The sequence below is a fragment of the Struthio camelus genome, chromosome 5 (assembly GCF_040807025.1).
Source record: "Struthio camelus isolate bStrCam1 chromosome 5, bStrCam1.hap1, whole genome shotgun sequence".
Lineage (NCBI taxonomy): Eukaryota > Metazoa > Chordata > Aves > Struthioniformes > Struthionidae > Struthio > Struthio camelus.
In genome coordinates, this window is record NC_090946.1 from 9751148 (window position 1) to 9768684 (window position 17537).

Below are 17537 nucleotides of genomic sequence, written 5' to 3' on the forward strand. Positions count from 1 at the left end.
GTTTCAGCACTGGTGGAGTGGTTTTGGCCCTGTCGCAGTTGTTTTGGGCCTGACGCAGTAGTTTCAGCCCCGACGGAGTGGTTTTAGGCTCGGCGGAGTGGTTTCAGCCCCGATGCAGTGCTTTTAGGCTCGGCGGAGTGGTTTCAGCCCCGACGGAGTTGTTTTAGGCTCGGCGGAGTGGTTTCAGCCCCGACACAGTGCTTTTCGGCTTCACGGAGGGGTTTCAGCCCCGACACAGTGCTTTTCGGCTTCACGGAGGGGTTTCAGCCCCGACACAGTGCTTTTCGGCTTCACGGAGGGGTTTCAGCCCCGACACAGTGCTTTTCGGCTTCACGGAGGGGTTTCAGTCCCGACGGGGCGGTTTCAGCACTGGTGGAGTGGTTTTGGCCCTGACGGAGTTGTTTTAGGCTCGGTGGAGTGGTTCCAGCCCCGACGGAGTTGTTTTCGGCTCGGCGGAGTGGTTCCAGCCCCGACGCTGTGGTTTTCGGCTCTGGCGGAGTGGTTTCAGCCCCGACGGAGTGGTTTTAGGCTCGGCGGAGTGCTTTCAGCCCCGACGGAGTGGTTTTAGGCTCGGCGGAGTGGTTCCAGCCCCGACGCAGTGCTTTTAGGCTCGACGGAGTGGTTTCAGCCCCGACGCAGTCGTTTTGGCCTCAGCGGAGGGGTTTCAGCCCCGATGCAGTGCTTTTCGGCTCGGCGGAGTGGTTTTAAGGTCAGACGAGTGGTTTTGGCCCTGGCGGAGGGGTTTCAGCCCCGACACAGTGCTTTTCGGCTTCACGGAGGGGTTTCAGCCCCGACACAGTGCTTTTCGGCTTCACGGAGGGGTTTCAGCCCCAACACAGTGCTTTTCGGCTTCATGGAGGGGTTTCAGCCCCGACGGAGCGGTTTCAGCACTGGTGGAGTGGTTTTGGCCCCGACGGAGTTGTTTTAGGCTCGGCGGAGTGGTTTTAGGCCTGACGCAGTGGTTTTGGCCCTGGCGGTGTGGTTTCAGCCCCGGCGGAGTGGTTTTGGCCCTGGCGGAGTGGTTTTAGGCTCGGCGGAGTGGTTTCAGCAACCACGGAGTGGTTTCAGCCCCGACGGAGTGGTTTTGGCCCTGGCGGAGTGGTTTTAGGCTCGGTGGAGTGGTTTCAGCAACCACGGAGTGGCTTCAGCCCTGACGCAGTGGTTTCAGCCCCGACGGAGTGGTTTTCAGCCTGACGGAGCAGTTTCTGCCCCGACGCAGTGCTTTTAGGCTTGATGGAGTGGTTTTAAGGTCAGCCGAGTGGTTTTGGCCCCGACGGAGTTGTTTTAGGCTCGGCGGAGTGGTTTTAGGCCTGACGCAGTGCTTTCAGGCTCGGCAGAGTGATTTCAGGCCTGACGCAGTGGTTTCAGGCTCGGCGGAGTGGTTTCAGCCCCGACACAGTGGTTTCAGGCTTGGCGGAATGGTTTTAATGTCGGCGCAGTGGTTTTAGGCTTGGCAGAGTGGTTTCAGCCCTGACGCACTGCTTTTAGGCTTGGCGGAGTGGTTTCAGCCCCGGCGGAGTGGTTTTCGCCCCGACGCAGTGGTTTTAGGCTTGGCAGACTGGTTTTGGCCCTGGCACGGTGGTTTCAGCCCCGACGGAGTGGTTTTCGGCCTGATGCAGTGCTTTTAGGTTTGATGGAGTGGTTTCAGCCCTGACCGAGTGGATTTGGCCCTGGCACTGTGGTTTCAGCCCCGATGCAGTGCTTTTAGGCTAGGCAGAGTGGTTTCAGCCCCGACGGAGTGGTTTTAGGCTCGGCGGAGTGGTTCCAGCCCCGACGGAGTGGTTTTAGGCTCGGCGGAGTGGTTCCAGCCCCGACGCTGTGGTTTTAGGCTCGGCGGAGTGCTTTCAGCCCCGACGGAGTGGTTTTAGGCTCGGAGGAGTGCTTTCAGCCCCGACGGAGTGCTTTTAGGCTCGGCGGAGTGCTTTCAGCCCCGATGGAGTGGTTTTAGGCTCGGCGGAGTACTTTCAGCCCCGACGGAGTGGTTTTAGGCTCGGCGGAGTGCTTTCAGCCCCGACGGAGTGGTTTTAGGCTCGGCGGAGTGTTTTCAGCCCCGACGTAGTGGTTTTAGGCTCGGCGGAGTGGTTTCAGCCCCGACGCAGTCGTTTTGGCCTCAGCGGAGGGGTTTCAGCCCCGACACAGTGCTTTTCGGCTCGGCGGAGTGGTTTTAAGGTCAGACGAGTGGTTTTGGCCCTGGCGGAGGGGTTTCAGCCCCGACACAGTGCTTTTCGGCTTCACGGAGGGGTTTCAGCCCCGACACAGTGCTTTTCGGCTTCACGCAGGGGTTTCAGCCCCGACACAGTGCTTTTCGGCTTCACGGAGGGGTTTCAGCCCCGACGGAGCGGTTTCAGCACTGGTGGAGTGGTTTTGGCCCCGACGGAGTTGTTTTAGGCTCGGCGCAGTGGTTTCAGGCCTGACGCAGTGGTTTCAGGCTCGGCGGAGTGGTTTCAGCCCCGACGCAGTGCTTTTAGGCTTGGCGCAGTGGTTTTAATGTCGGCGGAGTGGTTTTAGCCCTCGTGAAACGCTTTCAGCCCCGACGCAGTGGTTTTGGCCCTGGTGGAATGCTTTTCGGCCTGACGCAGTGGTTTACAGCCTGACGGAGCAGTTTCCGCCCCGGCACAGTGGTTTCAGCCCCGACGCACTGCTTTTGGCCTCGGAGTGGTTTCAACCCCGACAGAGTGCTTTTCGGCTTGGCGGAGTGGTTTCAACCCCGTCAGAGTGCTTTTCAGCTTGGCGGAGTGGTTTCAACCCCAACAGAGTGCTTTTCGGCTTGGCAGAGTGGTTTCAACCCCGACAGAGTGCTTTTCGGCTTGGCGGAGTGGTTTCAACCCCGACACAGTGCTTTTCGGCTTGGCGGAGTGGTTTCAACCCCGACACAGTGCTTTTCAGCTTCGCCGAATGGTTTCAGCCCCGACAGAGTGCTTTTCAGCTTCACGGAGGGGTTTCAGCCCCGACGGAGTGGTTTTCGCCCCGGCAGAGTGGTTTTAGGCTTGGCAGAGGGGTTTCAGCCCTGACGCACTGCTTTTAGGCTCGGCGGAGTGGTTTCAGCAACCACGGAGTGGTTTTGGCCCCGACGGAGTGGTTTTTGGCTTGGCAGAGTGGTTTTGGCCCTGGCGGAGTGGTTTCAGCCGCGACGGAGTGGTTTTGGCCCTGGCGGAGTGGTTTCAGCCCCGACGGAGTGGTTTTGGCCCTGGCAGAGTGGTTTCAGCAACGACGGAACAGTTTTGGCCTTGGCGGAGTGGTTTCAGGCTCGGCGGAGTGGTTTTCAGCCTGACGGAGCAGTTTCTGCCCCAACGCAGTGCTTTTAGGCTTGATGGAGTGGTTTTAAGGTCAGACGAATGGTTTTGGCCCTGGCGGAGTGGTTTCAGCCCCGACGCAGTGGTTTCAGGCTTGGCGCAGTGGTTTCAGCACTGGTGGAGTGGTTTTGGCCCTGTCGCAGTTGTTTTGGGCCTGACGCAGTAGTTTCAGCCCCGACGGAGTGGTTTTAGGCTCGGCAGAGTGGTTTCAGGCTCGGCGGAGTGGTTTCAGCCCCGATGCAGTGCTTTTAGGCTTCACGGAGGGGTTTCAGCCCCAATGCAGTGGTTTTGGCCCTGGCGGAGTGGTTTCAGCCCCGATGCAGTGCTTTTAGGCTCGGCGGAGTGGTTTTAAGGTCAGACGAGTGGTTTTAGGCTCGGCGGAGTGCTTTCAGGCTCGGCGGAGTGGTTTCAACCCCGACACAGTGCTTTTCGGCTTGGCGGAGGGGTTTCAGCCCCGACGGAGCGGTTTCAGCACTGGCGGAGTGGTTTTGGCCCCGACAGAGTTGTTTTAGGCTCGGCGGAGGGGTTTCAGGCCTGACGCAGTGGTTTCAGGCTCGGCGGAGTGGTTTCAGGCCTGACGCAGTGGTTTTGGCCCTGGCGGAGTGGTTTCAGGCCTGACGCAGTGGTTTCAGGCTCGGCGGAGTGGTTTTAAGGGTAGACGAGTGGTTTTAGGCTCGGCGCAGTGGTTTCAACCCCGACGCAGTGCTTTTCAGCTTGGCGGAGTGGTTTCAACCCCAACAGAGTGCTTTTCGGCTTGGCGGAGTGGTTTCAGCCCCGACACAGTGCTTTTCGGCTTCACGGAGGGGTTTCAGCCCCGACACAGTGCTTTTCGGCTTCACGCAGGGGTTTCAGCCCCAACACAGTGCTTTTCGGCTTCACGGAGGGGTTTCAGCCCCGACACAGTGCTTTTCGGCTTCACGCAGGGGTTTCAGCCCCGACGGAGCGGTTTCAGCACTGGTGGAGTGCTTTTGGCCCCGACGGAGTTGTTTTAGGCTCGGCGGAGTGGTTTCAGGCCTGACGCAGTGGTTTCAGGCTCGGCGGAGTGGTTTCAGCCCCGATGCAGTGCTTTTAGGCTTGGCGCAGTGGTTTTAATGTCGGCGGAGTGATTTTAGCCCTCGTGAAACGCTTTCAGCCCGGATGCAGTGGTTTTGGCCCTGGTGGAATGCTTTTCGGCCTGACGCAGTGGTTTACAGCCTGACGGAGCAGTTTCCGCCCCGGCACAGTGGTTTCAGCCCCGACGCACTGCTTTTGGCCTCGGAGTGGTTTCAACCCCGACAGAGTGCTTTTCGGCTTGGCGGAGTGGTTTTAAGGTCAGACGAGTGGTTTTCGGCTTGGCGGAATGGTTTCAGCCCCGACAGAGTGCTTTTCGGCTTGGCGGAGTGGTTTCAACCCCGTCAGAGTGGTTTTCGACTTGGCGGAGTGGTTTCAGCCCCGACAGAGTGCTTTTCGGCTTGGCGGAGTGGTTTCAACCCCGACAGAGTGGTTTTCGACTTGGCGGAGTGGTTTCAGCCCCGACAGAGTGCTTTTCGGCTTGGCGGAGTGGTTTCAACCCCGACAGAGTGGTTTTCGACTTGGCGGAGTGGTTTCAGCCCCGACAGAGTGCTTTTCGGCTTGGCGGAGTGGTTTCAACCCCGACACAGTGCTTTTCGGCTTGGCGGAGTGGTTTCAACCCCGACAGAGTGCTTTTCGGCTTGGCGGAGTGGTTTCAACCCCGACACAGTGCTTTTCAGCTTCGCCGAATGGTTTCAGCCCCGACAGAGTGCTTTTCAGCTTCACGGAGGGGTTTCAGCCCCGACGGAGTGGTTTTCGCCCCGGCGGAGTGGTTTTAGGCTTGGCAGAGGGGTTTCAGCCCTGACGCACTGCTTTTAGGCTCCGCGGATTGGTTTCAGCCCCGGCGGAGTGGTTTTCGCCCCGACGGAGTGGTTTTTGGCTTGGCAGAGTGGTTTTGGCCCTGGCGGAGTGGTTTCAGCCCCGACGGAGTGGTTTTGGCCCTGGCGGAGTGGTTTCAGCAACGACGGAACAGTTTTGGCCTTGGCGGAGTGGTTTCAGGCTCGGCGGAGTGGTTTTCAGCCTGACGGAGCAGTTTCTGCCCCAACGCAGTGCTTTTAGGCTTGATGGAGTGGTTTTAAGGTCAGACGAGTGGTTTTGGCCCTGGCGGAGTGGTTTCAGCCCCGACGCAGTGGTTTCAGGCTTGGCGCAGTGGTTTCAGCACTGGTGGAGTGGTTTTGGCCCTGTCGCAGTTGTTTTGGGCCTGACGCAGTAGTTTCAGCCCCGACGGAGTGGTTTTAGGCTCGGCGGAGTGGTTTCAGCCCCAACACAGTGGATTTGGCCTCGGCGGAGTGGTTTCAGCCCCGATGCAGTGCTTTTAGGCTCGGCGGAGTGGTTTCAGCCCCGACACAGTGCTTTTAGGCTCGGCGGAGTGGTTTTAAGGTCAGACGAGTGGTTTTAGGCTCGGCGCAGTGGTTTCAGGCTCGGCGGAGTGGTTTCAGCCCCGACACAGTGCTTTTCGGCTTCACGGAGGGGTTTCAGCCCCGACGCAGTGCTTTTCGGCTTCACGGAGGGGTTTCAGCCCCGACACAGTGCTTTTCGGCTTCACGGAGGGGTTTCAGCCCTGACGCACTGCTTTTAGGCTCGGCAGAGTGGTTTCAGCCCCGACGGAGTGGTTTTCGCCTCGGTGGAATGGTTTTGGCCCCAACGGAGTTGTTTTAGGCTCGGCGGAGTGCTTTTAGGCTCGACGCAGTGGTTTTGGCCCTGGCGGAGTGGTTTCAGGCCTGACGCAGTGGTTTTAGGCTCGGCGGAGTGGTTTCAGCCCCGACGCAGTGGTTTCAGGCTTGGCACAGTGGTTTCAGCACTGCTGGAGTGGTTTGGGCCCTGACGCACTAGTTTCAGCCCCGGCGGAGTGGTTTTCGGCTTCACGGAGGGGTTTCAGCCCCGACGCAGTGCTTTTCGGCTTCACGGAGGGGTTTCAACTCCGACACAGTGCTTTTCGGCTTCACGGAGGGGTTTCAGCCCCGACACAGTGCTTTTCGGCTTCACGGAGGGGTTTCAGCCCCGACACTGTGCTTTTCGGCTTCACGCAGGGGTTTTAGCCCCGACACAGTGCTTTTCGGCTTCACGCAGGGGTTTCAGCCCCGACACAGTGCTTTTAGGGTCGGCGGAGTGGTTTCAGCCCCGACGCAGTGCTTTTAGGCTCGGCGGAGTGGTTTCAGCCCCGACGCAGTGCTTTTAGGCTCGGCGGAGTGGTTTCAGCCCTGACGCACTGCTTTTAGGCTCGGCAGAGTGGTTTCAGCCCCGGCGGAGTTGTTTTCGCCTCGGTGGAATGGTTTTGGCCCCGACGGTGTTGTTTTAGGCTCGGCAGAGTGGTTTAAAGGCCTGACGCAGTGGTTTTGGCCCTGGCGGAGTGGTTTCAGGCCTGACGCAGTGGTTTCAGGCTCGGCGGAGTGGTTTCAGCCCCGACGCAGTGGTTTCAGCACTGCTGGAGTGGTTTGGGCCCTGACGCACTAGTTTCAGCCCCGGCGGAGTGGTTTTAGGCTTGATGGAGTGGTTTTAAGGTCAGCCGAGTGGTTTTGGCCCCGACGGAGTTGTTTTAGGCTCGGCGGAGTGATTTCAGGCCTGACGCAGTGGTTTCAGGCTCGGCGGAGTGGTTTCAGCCCCGACGCAGTGGTTTTAGGCTTGGCGGAATGGTTTTAGGCTTGGCAGAGTGGTTTCAGCCCCGACACAGTGCTTTTCCGCTTCACGGAGTGGTTTCAGCCCCGGCGGAGTGGTTTCAGCACTGGTGGAGTGGTTTTGGCCCCGACGGAGTTGTTTTAGGCTCGGCGGAGTGCTTTTAGGCCTGACGCAGTGGTTTCAGGTTCGGCAGAGTGGTTTCAGGCCTGACGCAGTGGTTTCAGGCTCGGCGGAGTGGTTTCAGCCCCGACAGAGTGGTTTTAGGCTTGGCAGAATGGTTTTAATGTCGGTGGAGTGGTTTTAGGCTTGGCAGAGTGGTTTCAGCCCTGACGCACTGCTTTTAGGCTCGGCGGAGTGGTTTCAGCCCCGACGCACTGCTTTTAGGCTCGGCGGAGTGGTTTCAGCCCCGGCGGAGTGGTTTTCGCCCCGACGCAGTGGTTTTAGGCTTGGCAGACTGGTTTTGGCCCTGGCACGGTGGTTTCAGCCCCGACGGAGTGGTTTTCGGCCTGATGCAGTGGTTTTAGGTTTGACAGACTGGTTTTGGCCCTGGCACGGTGGTTTCAGCCCCGACGGAGTGGTTTTCGGCCTGATGCAGTGCTTTTAGGTTTGATGGAGTGGTTTCAGCCCTGACCGAGTGGATTTGGCCCTGGCGGAGTGGTTTCAGCACCAATGCAGTGCTTTTAGGCTCGGCGGAGTGGTTTCAGCCCCGATGCAGTGCTTTTCGGCTTGTATGAGTGGATTCAACCCCGACAGAGTGCTTTTCGGCTTCACGGAGGGGTTTCAGCCCCGACGGAGCGGTTTCAGCACTGGTGGAGTGGTTTTGGCCCCGACGGAGTTGTTTTAGGCTCGGCGGAGTGGTTTTAGGCCTGACGCAGTGGTTTTGGCCCTGGCGGTGTGGTTTCAGCCCCGACGGAGTGGTTTTGGCCCTGGCGGAGTGGTTTTAGGCTCGGCGGAGTGGTTTCAGCAACCACGGAGTGGCTTCTGCCCTGACGCAGTGGTTTCAGGCTCGGCGGAGTGGTTTTCAGCCTGACGGAGCAGTTTCTGCCCCGACGCAGTGCTTTTAGGCTTGATGGAGTGGTTTTAAGGTCAGCCGAGTGGTTTTGGCCCCGACGGAGTTGTTTTAGGCTCGGCGGAGTGGTTTTAGGCCTGACGCAGTGGTTTCAGTCTCGGCAGAGTGATTTCAGGCCTGACGCAGTGGTTTCAGGCTCGGCGGAGTGGTTTCAGCCCTGACGCACTGCTTTTAGGCTCGGCGGAGTGGTTTCAGCCCCGGCGGAGTGGTTTTCGCCCCGACGCAGTGGTTTTAGGCTTGGCAGACTGGTTTTGGCCCTGGCACGGTGGTTTCAGCCCCGACGGAGTGGTTTTCGGCCTGATGCAGTGCTTTTAGGTTTGATGGAGTGGTTTCAGCCCTGACCGAGTGGATTTGGCCCTGGCGGAGTGGTTTCAGCCCCAATGCAGTGCTTTTCGGCTCGGCGGAGTGGTTTCAACCCCGACGGAGTGGTTTTCGGCTTCACGGAGGGGTTTCAGCCCCGACGCAGTGCTTTTCGGCTTCACGCAGGGGTTTCAGCCCCGACACAGTGCTTTTCGGCTTCACGCAGGGGTTTCAGCCCCGACACAGTGCTTTTCGGCTTCACGCAGGGGTTTCAGCCCCGACACAGTGCTTTTCGGCTTCACGCAGGGGTTTCAGCCCCGACACAGTGCTTTTCCGCTTCACGGAGCGGTTTCAGCCCCGACGGGGCGGTTTCAGCACTGGTGGAGTGGTTTTGGCCCCGACGGAGTTGTTTTAGGCTCGGCGGAGTGCTTTTAGACCTGACGCAGTGGTTTTGGCCCTGGCGGAGTGGTTTCAGGCCTGACGCAGTGGTTTCAGGCTCGGCGGAGTGGTTTCAGCCCCGACAGAGTGGTTTTAGGCTTGGCGGAATGGTTTTAATGTCGGTGGAGTGGTTTTAGGCTTGGCAGAGTGGTTTCAGCCCTGACGCACTGCTTTTAGGCTCGGCGGAGTGGTTTCAGCCCCGACGCACTGCTTTTAGGCTCGGCGGAGTGGTTTCAGCCCCGGCGGAGTGGTTTTGGCCCCGACGCAGTGGTTTTAGGCTTGGCAGACTGGTTTTGGCCCTGGCACGGTGGTTTCAGCCCCGACGGAGTGGTTTTTGGCCTGATGCAGTGCTTTTAGGTTTGATGGAGTGGTTTCAGCCCTGACCGAGTGGATTTGGCCCTGGCGGAGTGGTTTCAGCCCCAATGCAGTGCTTTTCGGCTCGGCGGAGGGGTTTCAACCCCGACAGAGTGCTTTTCGGCTCGGCGGAGGGGTTTCAGCCCCGACACAGTGCTTTTCGGCTCGGCGGAGGGGTTTCAGCCCCGACACAGTGCTTTTCGGCTCGGCGGAGGGGTTTCAGCCCCGACACAGTGCTTTTCGGCTCGGCGGAGGGGTTTCAGCCCCGACACAGTGCTTTTCGGCTCGGCGGAGGGGTTTCAGCCCCGACACAGTGCTTTTCGGCTCGGCGGAGGGGTTTCAGCCCCGACACAGTGCTTTTCGGCTCGGCGGAGGGGTTTCAGCCCCGACACAGTGCTTTTCGGCTCGGCGGAGGGGTTTCAGCCCCGACACAGTGCTTTTCGGCTCGGCGGAGGGGTTTCAGCCCCGACACAGTGCTTTTCGGCTCGGCGGAGGGGTTTCAGCCCCGACACAGTGCTTTTCGGCTTCACGGAGGGGTTTCAGCCCCGACACAGTGCTTTTCGGCTTCACGGAGGGGTTTCAGCCCCGACACAGTGCTTTTCGGCTTCACGGAGGGGTTTCAGCCCCGACGGAGCGGTTTCAGCACTGGTGGAGTGCTTTTGGCCCCGACGGAGGGGTTTTAGGCTCGACGGAGTGGTTTTAGGCCTGACGCAGTGGTTTTGGCCCTGGCGGTGTGGTTTCAGCCCCGACGGAGTGGTTTCGGCCCCGGCGGAGTGGTTTCAGCCCCAAAGGAGTGGTTTTAGGCTCGGCGGAGTGGTTTCAGCAACCACGGAGTGGCTTCTGCCCTGACGCAGTGGTTTCAGGCGCGGCGGAGTGGTTTTCAGCCTGACGGAGTGGTTTCAGCCCCGACGCAGTGCTTTTAGGCTTGATGGAGTGGTTTTAAGGTCAGACGAGTGGTTTTGGCCCCGACGGAGTTGTTTTAGGCTCGGCGGAGTGGTTTTAGGCCTGACGCAGTGGTTTTGGCCCTGGCGGTGTGGTTTTGGCCCCGGCGGAGTGGTTTTGGCCCCGGCGGAGTGGTTTTGGCCCCGGCGGAGTGGTTTTGGCCCCGGCGGAGTGGTTTTGGCCCCGGCGGAGTGGTTTTGGCCCCGGCGGAGTGGTTTTGGCCCCGGCGGAGTGGTTTCAGCAACCACGGAGGGGTTTCAGCCCCGACGGAGTGGTTTTGGCCCTGGCGGAGTGGTTTTAGGCTCGGCGGAGTGGTTTCAGCAACCACGGAGTGGCTTCTGCCCTGACGCAGTGGTTTCAGGCTCGGCGGAGTGGTTTTCAGCCTGACGGAGCAGTTTCTGCCCCGACGCAGTGCTTTTAGGCTTGATGGAGTGGTTTTAAGGTCAGCCGAGTGGTTTTGGCCCCGACGGAGCTGTTTTAGGCTCGGCGGAGTGCTTTTAGGCCTGACGCAGTGGTTTCAGGCTCGGCAGAGTGATTTCAGCCCCGACACAGTGCTTTTCGGCTCGGCGGAGTGGTTTCAGCCCCGGCGGAGTGGTTTTAGGCTTGGCGGAGTGGTTTCAGCCCCGATGCAGTGCTTTTAGGCTCGGCGGAGTGGTTTCAACCCCGACACAGTGCTTTTCGGCTTCACGGAGGGGTTTCAGCCCCGACACAGTGCTTTTAGGCTTCACGCAGGGGTTTCAGCCCCGACACTGTGCTTTTCGGCTTCACGGAGCGGTTTCAGCCCCGACACAGTGCTTTTCGGCTTCACGGAGGGGTTTCAGCCCCGACACAGTGCTTTTCGGCTTCACGGAGCGGTTTCAGCCCCGACACAGTGCTTTTCGGCTTCACGGAGGGGTTTCAGCCCCGACACAGTGCTTTTCGGCTTCACGCAGGGGTTTCAGCCCCGACACAGTGCTTTTCGGCTTCACGGAGGGGTTTCAGCCCCGACACAGTGCTTTTCGGCTTCACGCAGGGGTTTCAGCCCCGACACAGTGCTTTTCGGCTTCACGCAGGGGTTTCAGCCCCGACACAGTGCTTTTCGGCTTCACGGAGGGGTGTTTTCAGCCCCGACACAGTGCTTTTCGGCTTCACGGAGGGGTTTCAGCCCCGACAGATTGGTTTTAGGCTTGGCGGAATGGTTTTAATGTCGGTGGAGTGGTTTTAGGCTTAGCAGAGTGGTTTCAGCCCTGACGCACTGCTTTTAGGCTCGGCGGAGTGGTTTCAGCCCCGACGCACTGCTTTTAGGCTCGGCGGAGTGGTTTCAGCCCCGGCGGAGTGGTTTTCGCCCCGACGCAGTGGTTTTAGGCTTGGCAGAGTGGTTTTGGCCCTGGCACGGTGGTTTCAGCCCCGACGGAGTGGTTTTCGGCCTGATGCAGTGGTTTTAGGTTTGACAGACTGGTTTTGGCCCTGGCACGGTGGTTTCAGCCCCGACGGAGTGGTTTTCGGCCTGATGCAGTGCTTTTAGGTTTGATTGAGTGGTTTCAGCCCTGACCGAGTGGATTTGGCCCTGGCGGAGTGGTTTCAGCCCCAATGCAGTGCTTTTAGGCTCGGCGGAGTGGTTTCAGCCCCGATGCAGTGCTTTTCGGCTTGTATGAGTGGATTCAACCCCGACAGAGTGCTTTTCGGCTTCACGGAGGGGTTTCAGCCCCGACGGAGCGGTTTCAGCACTGGTGGAGTGGTTTTGGCCCCGACGGAGTTGTTTTAGGCTCGGCGGAGTGGTTTTAGGCCTGACGCAGTGGTTTTGGCCCTGGCGGTGTGGTTTCAGCCCCGACGGAGTGGTTTTGGCCCTGGCGGAGTGGTTTTAGGCTCGGCGGAGTGGTTTCAGCAACCACGGAGTGGTTTCAGCCCCCACGGAGTGGTTTCAGCCCCGACGGAGTGGTTTTATGCTCGGGGGAGTGTTTTCAGCAACCACGGAGTGGCTTCTGCCCTGACGCAGTGGTTTCAGGCGCGGCGGAGTGGTTTTCAGCCTGACGGAGCAGTTTCTGCCCCGACGCAGTGCTTTTAGGCTTGATGGAGTGGTTTTAAGGTCAGCCGAGTGGTTTTGGCCCCGACGGAGTTGTTTTAGGCTCGGTGGAGTGGTTTTAGGCCTGACGCAGTGGTTTCAGGCTCGGCAGAGTGATTTCAGGCCTGACGCAGTGGTTTCAGGCTCGGCGGAGTGGTTTCAGCCCTGACGCACTGCTTTTAGGCTCGGCGGAGTGGTTTCAGCCCCGGCGGAGTGGTTTTCGCCCCGACGCAGTGGTTTTAGGCTTGGCAGACTGGTTTTGGCCCTGGCACGGTGGTTTCAGCCCCGACGGAGTGGTTTTCGGCCTGATGCAGAGCTTTTAGGTTTGATGGAGTGGTTTCAGCCCTGACCGAGTGGATTTGGCCCTGGCACTGTGGTTTCAGCCCCGATGCAGTGCTTTTCGGCTCGGCAGAGTGGTTTCAGCCCCAACGGAGTGGTTTTAGGCTCGGCGGAGTGGTTCCAGCCCCGACGGAGTGGTTTTAGGCTCGGCGGAGTGGTTCCAGCCCCGACGGAGTGGTTTTAGGCTCGGCGGAGTGGTTCCAGCCCCGACGGAGTGGTTTTAGGCTCGGCGGAGTGCTTTCAGCCCCGACGGAGTGGTTTTAGGCTCGGCGGAGTGCTTTCAGCCCCGACGGAGTGGTTTTAGGCTCGGCGGAGTGCTTTCAGCCCCGACGGAGTGGTTTTAGGCTCGGCGGAGTGCTTTCAGCCCCGACGGAGTGGTTTTAGGCTCGGCGGAGTGCTTTCAGCCCCGACGGAGTGGTTTTAGGCTCAGCGGAGTGTTTTCAGCCCCGACGTAGTGGTTTTAGGCTCGGCGGAGTGGTTTCAGCCCCGACGCAGTCGTTTTGGCCTCAGCGGAGGGGTTTCAGCCCCGACACAGTGCTTTTCGGCTCGGCGGAGTGGTTTTAAGGTCAGACGAGTGGTTTTGGCCCTGGCGGAGGGGTTTCAGCCCCGACACAGTGCTTTTCGGCTTCACGGAGGGGTTTCAGCCCCGACACAGTGCTTTTCGGCTTCACGCAGGGGTTTCAGCCCCGACACAGTGCTTTTCGGCTTCACGGAGGGGTTTCAGCCCCGACGGAGCGGTTTCAGCACTGGTGGAGTGGTTTTGGCCCCGACGGAGTTGTTTTAGGCTCGGCGCAGTGGTTTCAGGCCTGACGCAGTGGTTTCAGGCTCGGCGGAGTGGTTTCAGCCCCGACGCAGTGCTTTTAGGCTTGGCGCAGTGGTTTTAATGTCGGCGGAGTGGTTTTAGCCCTCGTGAAACGCTTTCAGCCCCGACGCAGTGGTTTTGGCCCTGGTGGAATGCTTTTCGGCTTGACGCAGTGGTTTACAGCCTGACGGAGCAGTTTCCGCCCCGGCACAGTGGTTTCAGCCCCGACGCACTGCTTTTGGCCTCGGAGTGGTTTCAACCCCGACAGAGTGCTTTTCGGCTTCACGGAGGGGTTTTAAGGTCAGACGAGTGGTTTTCGGCTTGGCGGAATGGTTTCAGCCCCGACAGAGTGCTTTTCGGCTTGGCGGAGTGGTTTCAACCCCGTCAGAGTGCTTTTCGGCTTGGCAGAGTGGTTTCAACCCCGACAGAGTGCTTTTCAGCTTGGCGGAGTGGTTTCAACCCCGACAGAGTGCTTTTCGGCTTGGCAGAGTGGTTTCAACCCCGACAGAGTGCTTTTCGGCTTGGCGGAGTGGTTTCAACCCCGACAGAGTGCTTTTCGGCTTGGCGGAGTGGTTTCAACCCTGACAGAGTGCTTTTCAGCTTCGCCGAATGGTTTCAGCCCCGATAGAGTGCTTTTCAGCTTCATGGAGGGGTTTCAGCCCCGACGGAGTGGTTTTCGCCCCGGCAGAGTGGTTTTAGGCTTGGCAGAGGGGTTTCAGCCCTGACGCACTGCTTTTAGGCTCCGCGGAGTGGTTTCAGCAACCACGGAGTGGTTTTCGCCCCGACGGAGTGGTTTTTGGCTTGGCAGAGTGGTTTTGGCCCTGGCGGAGTGGTTTCAGCCCCGACGGAGTGGTTTTGGCCCTGGCGGAGTGGTTTCAGCAACGACGGAACAGTTTTGGCCTTGGCGGAGTGGTTTCAGGCTCGGCGGAGTGGTTTTCAGCCCCGACGGAGCAGTTTCTGCCCCAACGCAGTGCTTTTAGGCTTGATGGAGTGGTTTTAAGGTCAGACGAATGGTTTTGGCCCTGGCGGAGTGGTTTCAGCCCCGACGCAGTGGTTTCAGGCTTGGCGCAGTGGTTTCAGCACTGGTGGAGTGGTTTTGGCCCTGTCGCAGTTGTTTTGGGCCTGACGCAGTAGTTTCAGCCCCGACGGAGTGGTTTTAGGCTCGGCGGAGTGGTTTCAGCCCCGATGCAGTGCTTTTAGGCTCGGCGGAGTGGTTTCAGCCCCGACGGAGTTGTTTTAGGCTCGGCGGAGTGGTTTCAGCCCCGACACAGTGCTTTTCGGCTTCACGGAGGGGTTTCAGCCCCGACACAGTGCTTTTCGGCTTCACGGAGGGGTTTCAGCCCCGACACAGTGCTTTTCGGCTTCACGGAGGGGTTTCAGCCCCGACACAGTGCTTTTCGGCTTCACGGAGGGGTTTCAGTCCCGACGGGGCGGTTTCAGCACTGGTGGAGTGGTTTTGGCCCTGACGGAGTTGTTTTAGGCTCGGTGGAGTGGTTCCAGCCCCGACGGAGTTGTTTTCGGCTCGGCGGAGTGGTTCCAGCCCCGACGCTGTGGTTTTCGGCTCTGGCGGAGTGGTTTCAGCCCCGACGGAGTGGTTTTAGGCTCGGCGGAGTGCTTTCAGCCCCGACGGAGTGGTTTTAGGCTCGGCGGAGTGGTTCCAGCCCCGACGCAGTGCTTTTAGGCTCGACGGAGTGGTTTCAGCCCCGACGCAGTCGTTTTGGCCTCAGCGGAGGGGTTTCAGCCCCGACGCAGTGCTTTTCGGCTCGGCGGAGTGGTTTTAAGGTCAGACGAGTGGTTTTGGCCCTGGCGGAGGGGTTTCAGCCCCGACACAGTGCTTTTCGGCTTCACGGAGGGGTTTCAGCCCCGACACAGTGCTTTTCGGCTTCACGGAGGGGTTTCAGCCCCAACACAGTGCTTTTCGGCTTCACGGAGGGGTTTCAGCCCCGACGGAGCGGTTTCAGCACTGGTGGAGTGGTTTTGGCCCCGACGGAGTTGTTTTAGGCTCGGCGGAGTGGTTTTAGGCCTGACGCAGTGGTTTTGGCCCTGGCGGTGTGGTTTCAGCCCCGGCGGAGTGGTTTTGGCCCTGGCGGAGTGGTTTTAGGCTCGGCGGAGTGGTTTCAGCAACCACGGAGTGGTTTCAGCCCCGACGGAGTGGTTTTGGCCCTGGCGGAGTGGTTTTAGGCTCGGTGGAGTGGTTTCAGCAACCACGGAGTGGCTTCAGCCCCGACGGAGTGGTTTCAGCCCCGACGGAGTGGTTTTCAGCCTGACGGAGCGGTTTCTGCCCCGACGCAGTGCTTTTAGGCTTGATGGAGTGGTTTTAAGGTCAGACGAGTGGTTTTGGCCCCGACGGAGTTGTTTTAGGCTCGGCGGAGTGCTTTTAGGCCTGACGCAGTGCTTTCAGGCTCGGCAGAGTGATTTCAGGCCTGACGCAGTGGTTTCAGGCTCGGCGGAGTGGTTTCAGCCCCGACACAGTGGTTTCAGGCTTGGCGGAATGGTTTTAATGTCGGCGCAGTGGTTTTAGGCTTGGCAGAGTGGTTTCAGCCCTGACGCACTGCTTTTAGGCTTGGCGGAGTGGTTTCAGCCCCGGCGGAGTGGTTTTCGCCCCGACGCAGTGGTTTTAGGCTTGGCAGACTGGTTTTGGCCCTGGCACGGTGGTTTCAGCCCCGACGGAGTGGTTTTCGGCCTGATGCAGTGCTTTTAGGTTTGATGGAGTGGTTTCAGCCCTGACCGAGTGGATTTGGCCCTGGCACTGTGGTTTCAGCCCCGATGCAGTGCTTTTAGGCTAGGCAGAGTGGTTTCAGCCCCGACGGAGTGGTTTTAGGCTCGGCGGAGTGGTTCCAGCCCCGACGGAGTGGTTTTAGGCTCGGCGGAGTGGTTCCAGCCCCAACGGAGTGGTTTTAGGCTCGGCGGAGTGGTTCCAGCCCCGACGGAGTGGTTTTAGGCTCGGCGGAGTGGTTCCAGCCCCGACGGAGTGGTTTTAGGCTCGGCGGAGTGCTTTCAGCCCCGATGGAGTGGTTTTAGGCTCGGAGGAGTGCTTTCAGCCCCGACGGAGTGCTTTTAGGCTCGGCGGAGTGCTTTCAGCCCCGACGGAGTGGTTTTAGGCTCGGCGGAGTGTTTTCAGCCCCGACGTAGTGGTTTTAGGCTCGGCGGAGTGGTTTCAGCCCCGACGCAGTCGTTTTGGCCTCAGCGGAGGGGTTTCAGCCCCGACACAGTGCTTTTCGGCTCGGCGGAGTGGTTTTAAGGTCAGACGAGTGGTTTTGGCCCTGGCGGAGGGGTTTCAGCCCCGACACAGTGCTTTTCGGCTTCACGGAGGGGTTTCAGCCCCGACACAGTGCTTTTCGGCTTCACGCAGGGGTTTCAGCCCCGACACAGTGCTTTTCGGCTTCACGGAGGGGTTTCAGCCCCGACGGAGCGGTTTCAGCACTGGTGGAGTGGTTTTGGCCCCGACGGAGTTGTTTTAGGCTCGGCGCAGTGGTTTCAGGCCTGACGCAGTGGTTTCAGGCTCGGCGGAGTGGTTTCAGCCCCGACGCAGTGCTTTTAGGCTTGGCGCAGTGGTTTTAATGTCGGCGGAGTGGTTTTAGCCCTCGTGAAACGCTTTCAGCCCCGACGCAGTGGGTTTGGCCCTGGTGGAATGCTTTTCGGCCTGACGCAGTGGTTTACAGCCTGACGGAGCAGTTTCCGCCCCGGCACAGTGGTTTCAGCCCCGACGCACTGCTTTTGGCCTCGGAGTGGTTTCAGCCCCGACAGAGTGCTTTTCGGCTTGGCGGAGTGGTTTCAACCCCGTCAGAGTGCTTTTCAGCTTGGCGGAGTGGTTTCAACCCCAACAGAGTGCTTTTCGGCTTGGCAGAGTGGTTTCAACCCCGACAGAGTGCTTTTCGGCTTGGCGGAGTGGTTTCAACCCCGACACAGTGCTTTTCGGCTTGGCGGAGTGGTTTCAACCCCGACACAGTGCTTTTCAGCTTCGCCGAATGGTTTCAGCCCCGACAGAGTGCTTTTCAGCTTCATGGAGGGGTTTCAGCCCCGACGGAGTGGTTTTCGCCCCGGCAGAGTGGTTTTAGGCTTGGCAGAGGGGTTTCAGCCCTGACGCACTGCTTTTAGGCTCGGCGGAGTGGTTTCAGCAACCACGGAGTGGTTTTGGCCCCGACGGAGTGGTTTTTGGCTTGGCAGAGTGGTTTTGGCCCTGGCGGAGTGGTTTCAGCCGCGACGGAGTGGTTTTGGCCCTGGCGGAGTGGTTTCAGCCCCGACGGAGTGGTTTTGGCCCTGGCGGAGTGGTTTCAGCAACGACGGAACAGT